The sequence below is a fragment of the Orycteropus afer genome, unplaced genomic scaffold (genome assembly GCF_000298275.1).
Source record: "Orycteropus afer afer isolate SDZICR_OR568_19922 unplaced genomic scaffold, OryAfe1.0 scaffold00237, whole genome shotgun sequence".
Classification (NCBI taxonomy): domain Eukaryota; kingdom Metazoa; phylum Chordata; class Mammalia; order Tubulidentata; family Orycteropodidae; genus Orycteropus; species Orycteropus afer.
Window position 1 is genome coordinate 2,145,563 of NW_006921824.1, and position 10,287 is coordinate 2,155,849.

At 42.8% G+C, this 10,287-nt stretch overlaps 1 protein-coding gene across 1 annotated transcript in view; it reads left to right on the top strand.

The window, feature by feature from the left end:
* The window catches only part of PRKCH (protein kinase C eta), a 345,031-nt gene that overhangs the window by 132,180 nt on the left and 202,564 nt on the right, over positions 1–10,287 (top strand). The gene's annotated exons all lie outside the window — the stretch shown is intronic.

Below are 10,287 nucleotides of genomic sequence, written 5' to 3' on the forward strand. Positions count from 1 at the left end.
TCCTTCTGAGGAGTGGCTGGTGGGTTTGAACCGCCAGCCTTCTGGTTAGCAGTCAAGTGCCTTAGCCACTATGCTACCAGAGCTCCCTTTTGAATCCTAGACAGCAGTTAAACTTCACATGTGTCATATTCTGGGCGAGAGAATGTACTTACTGGTCTGAGTGTCTAAGTGCTTTGGGTTGGAGTTACCACAGTGAAGCTGTGGGTGGGATGGAAAGATTTCAGGGTGGAATCAGGGGAAGGTGCCCAAAGGATTCACTGCCTGGGAGAGGTTTTTTTTTTTCAGTGTTTTGCTTGTTCAACCACAGGGAACATTTGTTATTGTAGTTAGGTGCTGTTGAGTTGATTTTCAACTCATAGCAACCCCATAGGAGCTCTGGTAGTGTAGTGCCTAAGGCATTTGACTGCTAACCAGAGGGCTGATGGTTCAAACCCACCAGCCACTCCTGGAAGAAAGATTGGGCAATCTACTTCTGTAAAGATTTACTGCCTCAGAAACCTAAGGAGAGGTCGCTATGAGTTGGAACTGACTTGATGGCAGTGAGTTTGCATTTGAGCAACCCCATGTGGCAGAGTAGAACTGTTCCATAGTGTTGTCGAGGCTGCAAACGTTACAGGTGCAGATTGCAGAGTTTTTCTCCTGCAGAGTTTCTGGGTAGGTTCAAACCTCCAACCTTTTGTTTGGCAGCTGAATGTTTAACTGTTGTACCACCAGGGCTCCTTATAGGGAATATATCTTGCCTCTGTTTTTAAATCTGCTCCACAGAGGCCACACCTCTGCCCAAGTCACTGCTTGAGGGTCCAGCTGACACCTGAGTTGGTGATGCTGGCACTGCTTCTCCTGATGAAGGTCTGTTGTGTCATAGGTGATGTGTGTGTGTGTGTGTGTGTGTATTAGCTAAACCAGTTAAACCAGATGTTGTCAGTTGATTCTAACTCATGGTTACCCCACATGTGTGCGAGTAGAGCCTTACTCTGTAGAGTTTACAGTGGCTAATTTTTGGTGAAGTAGATTGCCAGGCCTTTCTTCTGAGGTGCTCTGGGTGGACTTGAACCCCTAACCTTTTGGTTAGCAGCTGAGCATGTTAACTATCTGTACCACCCAGGGACTTCCTGTGTATGTACAGACTAGCCCAAAATCATAGACCTCTCAAATACCTTGGATGTTCCATAGAAATGTTGGTTGGGTAATAGAACAGGAAGTAGGGGTCCTACTCTCTTGTCTAGCATGGCTCTAGCAGCAATACACCCAGAACATTGCTCTTTGGAGTCTTATTGAACACCAGCTACCACAGCAGGCTGTTTTTTTTTTTTTTTTTCCTTTAGCACAGATATAGGTGGAATTGAAATGAGTTCCTTCTCCCCATAGCTGTGTTAAGGTGAATGAGTTAAAATTTGAAAGTTATTTTAGGTGCTAGAAAGAAGTCCTGTTTTAAAAGCAGATTGTATGTGCTGCTGCTGCTGTTGTTGCTAGGTGGATCAGTTCTGACTGATAGTGATCCTGTGTACAACAGAACAAAACACCGCCTGGTCCTGCACCATCCTCATAATTATTATGTGTGAGCCTATTTTTTCTGGTTACCTAGTGCCGCTCTGACAAGAATATACCACAGATGGAACGGCTTTAACAAACAGGAGTTTATTCTTATAATTTGGAGGCTTTAAGTCCGAGTTCAAAGTGCCAGGCTCTAGGAGCTGGGTAAAAGCCCCTCAGCCTTGGGGTCCAGCTCTCCTTCCTGCTCCTGGCCAACTGAAGTTGGAGGCTTTTCTTCATTCAGCTGCTGGCTGCTAAGGCTGACAAACCCGAGGTCGACAAGTAAAAAAGGCATGGTCCTGATGTTACCTCATCACACGGCAGGCCATTAATTCAAGTCCATTGAAAGTCCCAAGGTCAGCAGAGCATGGCAGGCTGCTAACAACGACTCAGCTACATGCAGGGTTCAAGTGTGCTGTAAGCTAGAGACAATTCCCAAAGCTGTTGCTTATATATGGGAAGCAGACCACATGTGAAAGCAGCTACTCCACTGCTTGTGGTAGATCCTACCATGGAGCTGATTGCCAGTCTTATCATGGGGGATAACTACCACCAACTGCCCAGCCACTTAACCAGGCCCAGGCACGTTGACATACAACCTTAACTACCACACCATTGTTGCAGCCCTTGTGCCATTGACGGTCTTCCTCTTTTTTGCTGACCCTCTACTTTAACGGAACATGATGTCCTTCTCCAGGGACTGGTCCTTCTTGATAACATGTCCAAAGTACTTGAGACATCTCACTAATCCTTGCTTCTAAGGAGCATTCTGGCTGTAATTCTTGTAAGACAGGTTTGTTCATTCTTCTGGTAGTCCATGGTATATTCAGCATCTTCACCAACACCATAATTCAAAGGCATCAATTCTTCTTCAGTCTTCCTTATTCATTTTCCAGCTTTCACATACATATGACATAATTGAAAATACAATGGCTTGGGCCCGGCACACCTTACTCTTCAAAGTGACATGTTTTTTAAGACTTCAAAGAGATCTTTTGCAGCAGATTTGCCTGATGTGATACTTCTTTGATTGCATGACTGCTGCTTCTGTGGGTGTTGATTGTAGATCTAAGTAGAATGAAATTGTTGACAACTTTAGTCTCTGCTCCATTTATCATGATGTTGCTTACTGGTCCAGTTGTGAGGATTTTTGTTTTCTTTATGTTGAGGTGTAATCCATACCGAAGACTGTAGTCTTTGATCTTTATCAGTAAGTGCTTTAAGTCTTCTTTGCTTTCAGCAAGCAAGGTTCTATTATCTGCATATCATATGCATATCATCAATGAGTCTTGTATATGCTACTTGTTAGTAATTTCTCATCTCTAGAGGATTGAGTTTTAAGTGGCAGGGACTGGGGCTGTAAATGGTCAGGCAGCCCATTCCTATGCCAGGATTGTGTCAGGTTGGTCAGCAGCGCAGTGACCTGACTGACCAGTGCAGCCATCAACTTGGAGGGCTGTGGTTGTTTACTTTGCTACTTATTCACAAGTTGCCGTTGGCTCACTCTATGTGGGTATTTCTGTAGCCTTTGGTCTTTTTCCAAATACTTGCGTTTGTTTCTTAAATTAATTTCTCATTGGTTAAAGTGTACATTGATTTTTGAGGTTTTAATTTTACAGACTTAGCTGTCTTTGTCTTACCAGAGAGTGTGGTTTCCTTAGGCTCATCAGCAGGTGTTTTTTATTTTGCTGGCTTATTTTGTTTAGGGATTAATCACCACCCAAGTCCTTCTTAAATTAAAGGTGATAATATGTTCAAGTGAAAAATCTGTTTTAAATTCAATACTTGATTATTAATTTAAGTATCTTATGTGTTTTAAAGGTAAAATTATACTTTTATTCCATGGGGGGGGATGTCATGAAAAACAGTTGATTAACTTTTGTGTGAGTTTGTAAAGTTAATCTTGTTTACTCTGCTGTGTGGTGACTATGGTTTGTTTTTGTTGTTATTTGCTTTCAAGTTGACTCCAACTCATGGCAACCCCATGCGTGCATAGCAGAACTGCTCATAGCAGAACTGCTCTGTAGAGCTGCAAGGCTGTGACCTGATGGAACCAGATCATCAGGTTTTAGTTCCTTGGCATCTCAGGGTGGGTTTGAACTGCCAGCCTTTCAGTTAGTAGTACAGTTTTTAACCATTTGCCCCACCCAGGGACTCCATGGTCATTATGGGCAGAGTAATACAAATCCAAAGGTTCATGGTAGGCTCCTTACCTTCTAGGTACCCTGAATTCTTTTGTCTAGGGATGTTGGGGAAACAGTGATACCCGTGAGAGTGAAAGAGCCCAGATCTAGGTGCTTGCTTCATGCCCTCAGCATCACCTCTGGCCCGGGGAGTGTGGCAGGGAGGACTGTTGTAGCTAAGGTACTCCAAATTCTTGGGTACTCCACCCTCTCTCTCCTAGAGCTGCCTTTGGCTATCGTTCAAAGATAAGAGTCACTTGTGGGCCATGAACTTGACCTTTCTCCATTGGTGGGAACAGTGTCTGGTTGTAGCAAAGCCATCAAGACCAGCTCCCTCTAGCAGCCACACTTTTTACTGTTCTGCTCACCTTAAACTCAGGAGATGGAACCATGTGCTAGGCTAATTCCAAACCACCTGATCCACTATATTCCTTGGGATCATGAATCCTGCCAGGAAGAGTGGTAACCAGATGGATTTTGGGAATAAGGGATGATTGCAAAAGTAGAGGGAATATGAAATATCATGGGATGCCATCTTTTCCTTAGCTCTTCAGTCACTTGGAGGTCAGGGCTTCCAGGCTGGGGTGTATAGCAGGCCTCCTGGAGAAGGGGCACTGTAGCTCAGCAGGAACTGAGTCCAAGTGACCCTCTTTTTCTAGGGTCTCAGTGTTCCTACTCGGAGCACAATCACCATGCAACCAAGAATTCCTCCATTGTGCAGAGACTGCCTCCTTCATGCCTAGTCTTTACACATATCCCTTTGGCTCACTTCCTAATGCCTTGTCGTCTCCATCGCCCAAGAGAGCAGTGGTGCCATTGGATGTATATGGCATGAACAGAGTAATGCATTAGACAATTCCCTTTGGAATCACTTGCTTCCAAAGCAGCAAAGAGAAGACCTTGACAGTGTTTCCGGGCCAGGGCACAATGGGCTTACTGAGTTGAGGAGATGAAGTGGATAGTCCAGAGAGATTGGAGAGCACAGATAGAGTACCAAAGAGAAGGCAGCAGCACAGAGAGAGAGCTCTAGAGATATGCAAAGGATCTCCCTTGAGTATTCAACTGCATACCAATCACTGTAAAGAAACTACCTGAGGCCAGGGAAAGAATCATCTGAAAAAATTAAAGAGACCTGTACCTGGTACTAAGGAACCCTAGTAGCACTGTGGTTAAAGCACTGGACTGCTAATCCAAAGGATGGTGGTTCAAACACCCCAGTTACTCCATGGGAGAAAGATGAGACATCTGTTTCTGTAAAGATTTACAGTCTTGGAAACCCCATGAGGCAGTTCCATTCTATCCTATAGGGTCCCTATGAAGCGGAATCACCTCATTGGCAATGGTTTTTGTTTTGTATTGTTTTTGGTGCCTCGCACTCACATGGAGCCAGGAGTGATGCCTCTTCCCACCTGGCAAACTGGAAAACCTCAAGAGTTGTGGAGTATTCAGTAGAGTATGTAGAAGGATCGTGTTTCACTAGTGGGGAATATCTGGCCATAGATGAGCACTGTTCTGGGCTTACCTAAAAAACAAAAATTAAAAAAAGCGGGACATTATACATAGGATCAAATGATTTCTAAGCAACTTAACTTTAGTACCAGAACAAAGCTCAAGAATTTTAATGAAAATACAAAAACATCCAGTACTCAACAGATAAAATTCACAGTATTTGGCATCTACTAAAAAGTTACCAGGCATGCAAAGAAGCAGAAAAATATATCCCATAATGGTGTTAATGGAGTTAAGGACAGACATATATATATATATTTTTAAAAAGGTAAATATTGGATCTCAAGTGATATGCCATTCTCTGACTCAGTCCTTACCTGTTACTTCTACTGCACCCGTATGTCCTGAACCTAGCCCCCTACTGTTGATCCATAAGCTTTTGGATCCACTAACACCCTGTCTAGTCCAAACTGTGGGGTCATCCCTATGGTGATGCCCAGTAGTCAGTTAATCCCTTAAACTTCCTTCATGCCTCCCATGCCAGTGCCCAGCCCAAGCAGTCATGCCCCTTCTCTCCCATCCCTCTTCTTCCTCCTGTCTCCCTAGAGTGATTCTCTTGAATCTTCCCTCATTTAGCTTCAGGTTAGGGAAGGAATAGTATCCCACCCCTTTTAAGGCTGACAACAACTCCTTTCTCAGACTCATTCTGATATGTGGAGTAGTACAGAAGTGAGGCTGAGGTTAGTGGTCCTGTCTTCAGGAAGACTTGATTGGAGAGGGCACATGGAACTAAGAATGTTGGGTACTTGGTGCTTCTTGTCTTTAACTGAAATTCTGGGAAAACAAAAAAAAATCTCACTAAAAATCCTATTACACTTGAAAAATCTATGGGAGTTCTACATGAAGGAACTCTAGTGGCACAATAGTTAAGCACTTGACTGCTAACAGAAAGGTTGGTGGCTTGAATCCACCTGGCAGCTCCATGGCACAAAGGCCTGGCAGTCTCCTTCTGTCAATTTTACTGTCAAGGAAACCCTATGAGATAGCACTACTCTGTCACATAGGGTCACTATGAGTTGGAAAACCCAACAACATTAGATCTGCATGGGGTTGCTGTAGTTTGGAATTGACTCAATAGTACCTACCAACAACAGATCTATATGACATTTGAAATAACTGCACATACCAAACCAAACCCACTGCCATCAAGTCGATCCCAACTCATAGTGACCCTATAGGACAGAGTAGAACTTCCCTCTAGGGTGTCCAAGGCTGTAAATCTTTATGGAAGGAGACTGCCTCATCCTTCTCCCACAAAGTGGTTGGTGGTTTGGTTAGCAGCCCAGTGCTCTAACCACAGCACTACCAGAGCTCCTTTACTGAATTTTCAGGGGCTCTGAAATTCTACCTCCCTGGGAAAATAAGTCTTCCCCTATTCATTGTCCTTCATACTTGTAAAACAGGTGTTGGGGACCAGAATGGGATAGGAATTTTATTAAAGCCCTTTCATTAATCATCAAGTAGGGCTTCAGTCTCTGCAGATGTAAGACTGCTCCTTAAGGATAGAACTTTTTGAAAGAGCTTGCCTGGACCTCAGTTTGCTTTACTGAATAAAATCCTTAATTATTTCTCCACCTTTTTGGTAATCTTTCCTGATGGGTCATTATCAGTTTACCTGAAAAGAAAATGTCTTATTTGTAGGTCTTTTGGTTTTCTGTTTTAGTGCATTACTGCACTTGTTCGGTGCCACTGAGTTGGTTCCAACTCAAACAGGCCTATGTACAACAGAATGAATGAACACGGCCTGATCCTGTGTCGTCCTCACAGTGGTCGCTGTGTTTGAGCCCATTGCTTTCAGCACCGTGTCAGTCCTTTCTCTTCTCTTTTTGCTGACCCTCTTCACCACTCTTCTCCAAGGACTCCTCCCTTCTGATAACATGTCCAAAGTACGTAAGGTGAAGTCTTACCTTCCTCATTTCTAAGAAGCATTCTGCCGGTACTTCTTCCAGGACAGATTTGTTTGTTGTTCTGGCAGTCCATCATATATTCAGTATTCTTCACCAACACCACCATTCAAATTAATTCTTCTTAAGTCTTCCTTATTCCTTATCCAGCGTTTGCATTCTTAAGAGATGAATTAAAGTATTATGGTTTGGGTCAGGTACATCTTAATCCTCAAAGTGATATCTTTGTTTTTTAACATTTTAAAGAGTCTTTTGTAGCAGATTTGCCCGTGTGATATATTACAGTAGAGTAACTTTTAAAATGTGCTGCCTTAGTGATTTCTAATTCTTAAGATTATGAAGGCAATTACTAAATTTCACAGTGCCTCTAAGAGGAGTAGCTAGTTGTATTCTGTGTCCCTTTCAACTAGTAATATGCTTAATGGTAAAAAGTTAACTATAAATTCAATAAAACATTTGTTTAAAATTTTTATCCACTTTTGTATTGGTAAAATACGTATGTAACAACACATTTGCCATTTCACCCTTCTTCTCATGTATATTTCAGCGACATTACTCATTCTATTGTTGTTGTTAGATGCCATTGAGTCAGCCCTCGACTCATGGCATCCCCGTGTGCAACGGAACTCAACACTGCCCGTTCCTGTGCCATCCCTGTGACTGATTTTGCATCGGTTGTAATCCATAGGATTTTCACTGGCTGATATTTGCAAGTAGATCTTCAGGCCTTTCTTCCGAGTGTATCTTAGTCTTGAAGCTCCACTGAAACCTACTCAGCAACACACGAGCCTTTGGGAATTTCCCAGTAGCTTGTTTTCTTTAATTTAAAAGAAAAAAAAGCAAACAAAAACCTATAGTGAGATTGTATCTCTATCTTATAAGACTTGACAGTCTACATGAAAGCATCTAGGTTGAAAGTGTGCACATGTTTGCAGTTTATTTATGTATGAGGGCCTTTTGTGGATGCTTGTAAGAACTGACAAGGAAGCCATGCCAGGGTTATTTCTCCTATGAAAGGCTAGAGGAAAGGTCATCTGACCCATTGATTAAACATGAAAAGGGAGAGTGTGTCTTTTGCCACCTCAAAGGCCAGCTGTTTATTGAATTTCTCCACCCTGCAATTGTTTTCCATATAAAATGGTTCCTGGAGAAAGATCTAACATCTGCACAGATCTGTCCTGGTCTTTGTGTTTACCGAAGCAATTTCTGCACCAGGACTTTGAACCGGTTCATGTCAGTTCAACTTCCTGCTGAAAAGCTGCATTTCCACCCAGATATATAGAATCAGAATCTAACGAGATTCTCAGGTGATTTTTATGTATTCATCAGATTCACCTGGGGATCTTGTTAAAATGTGGATTCTGATTCTGTGTGTCTAGGGTGGAAAGGCAAATTATCAGCAGTGAGTCAAAGCAGAATGAACTGTTTTGAAGCCCTGTTCTATTCTCAGGTTCATACACTGGAAATTGCATGTACAGTATAAGGTAGGGTTTGACCTGCCATGTCGAGTTTTGGTAGATCATGCTTTGAAGCATTTTGCATATTTGACAGATCAAACTCAGTCTTTCATTAAATATTAAGTGCTTTGTGTGCCAGGCATCATTGGGTGCCTGGTGGTAAAAAGGTAAATGTGATAGTCTCTCTGCTTTCCAGAAATTCAGTTTGGAGAGGAAGGTGGTCATCTAAACATAGTTCAGCATGATGTGTAATCAGTAATCCACAAGGTCTTTGAGAGCTTCCTAGAAGAAGGCCTGACACCCTCAGGATGGAGGATGGAAATGGAACATGAAACAGAGGTGAGAGGGAGATAGAATGTGTTATGTGGATTCTACCTTTACACCTGGAAAGATTAAACTAACCACAGGCTGATGGTTTCATCTGCTGAGGGATGTCTCAGAGAATCAGGAAAGCTTCATTATAGGTTTACCCACTACATTTATTCTCCTGACCCCAGAATGAGAATTTTGCTTTGGCTTGGCATCAGAAGGTGCTATTTAGTGCCTAGGTTTGCATTAGCATTGGTAATTAGAAACTCACCAGTAATGATGGACAATGTCTTGAGGTCTCTTCTGTAAGAGCAAGGACATTAATCCTGAAGCCTGGGCCAGATTCCATCCTAGAAATATGCTCTGCCCCTTCCTCAATCCCATTGTAGTTTCAAATGAAGAGCCATTGTTCACTTTCCTTCCTAAAGCAGCAATATATTTAACTTTTGGCTCTTTGCCTGACTGATGGAGGGCTGAGCTTTATGAAGCCAACACCCGTGGCTTCCCATCAGGACGTACACTCGGCCTCCATCTGAATTTTCCTCTCCGGTTGAAGTTTTTCAGATTTCACGCTGGCCCAGCTAGAGGCTGGCTGTCCTACAAGGTGGCTACAGTGCCCTTGATTCACCATCCATGTTTAATAGAAAAAAGAAAAAAATCTCCACTCCTTTATAGCAGCCAGATATTCTCTGAAAGACCTATTATGGGAATTTAAAAGCACATGTGTGATGTGAGAATCCATGCTATTTTAGGACTTTGAAGCACAACTCAAAAGAATTGATCACTTTGTTGAATAGTTTTGAGTCCAGGCAGGTGTGCTAGAGCAGAAGTTTTCAAACTTGTTTTTAAGCAACAGAATACTTTTTGCCCCAAAATGAAATCTCCTACAGAACTCCAAAACACAGGGGTTTTCAACCTTGGCATGATTGGCATTTTAGGCTTGATAGTTCATTGTGGTGGGTGCTGATCTATGCATTGTGGAATGTTTAGCAGTATCCCTGGGCTTTACTCACTAGATGCCAGTAGCACCCCCTACCCTGAGTTGTCAAAAATTTATCCTGATATTGTCAAATGTCCCCCAGGGAGCAAAATCACCTCCAGCTGAGAACTACCACCACAATACAACATGTAAAATTGATTTTTTAAAAAGAAGGAACTTGCAAAAACGACAAGGAGGCCACATGTTCTGACCTTCTCTAATCCCACAAGGGGAAGACAGGATTACCAGCAGTAACCCAAGGCCTATTCCTGCCAGGCCAGACATGTTGCCTTCCTCCAGCCCTTTCTTCAACCGTTCTTCCCAGAGCACCCACCACCTCTCTCCTGGGTTCGATAATTCACTGCAGTGGCCACACAGAACTCACAGATTATGGGGTTTATTAGGGAAGCACC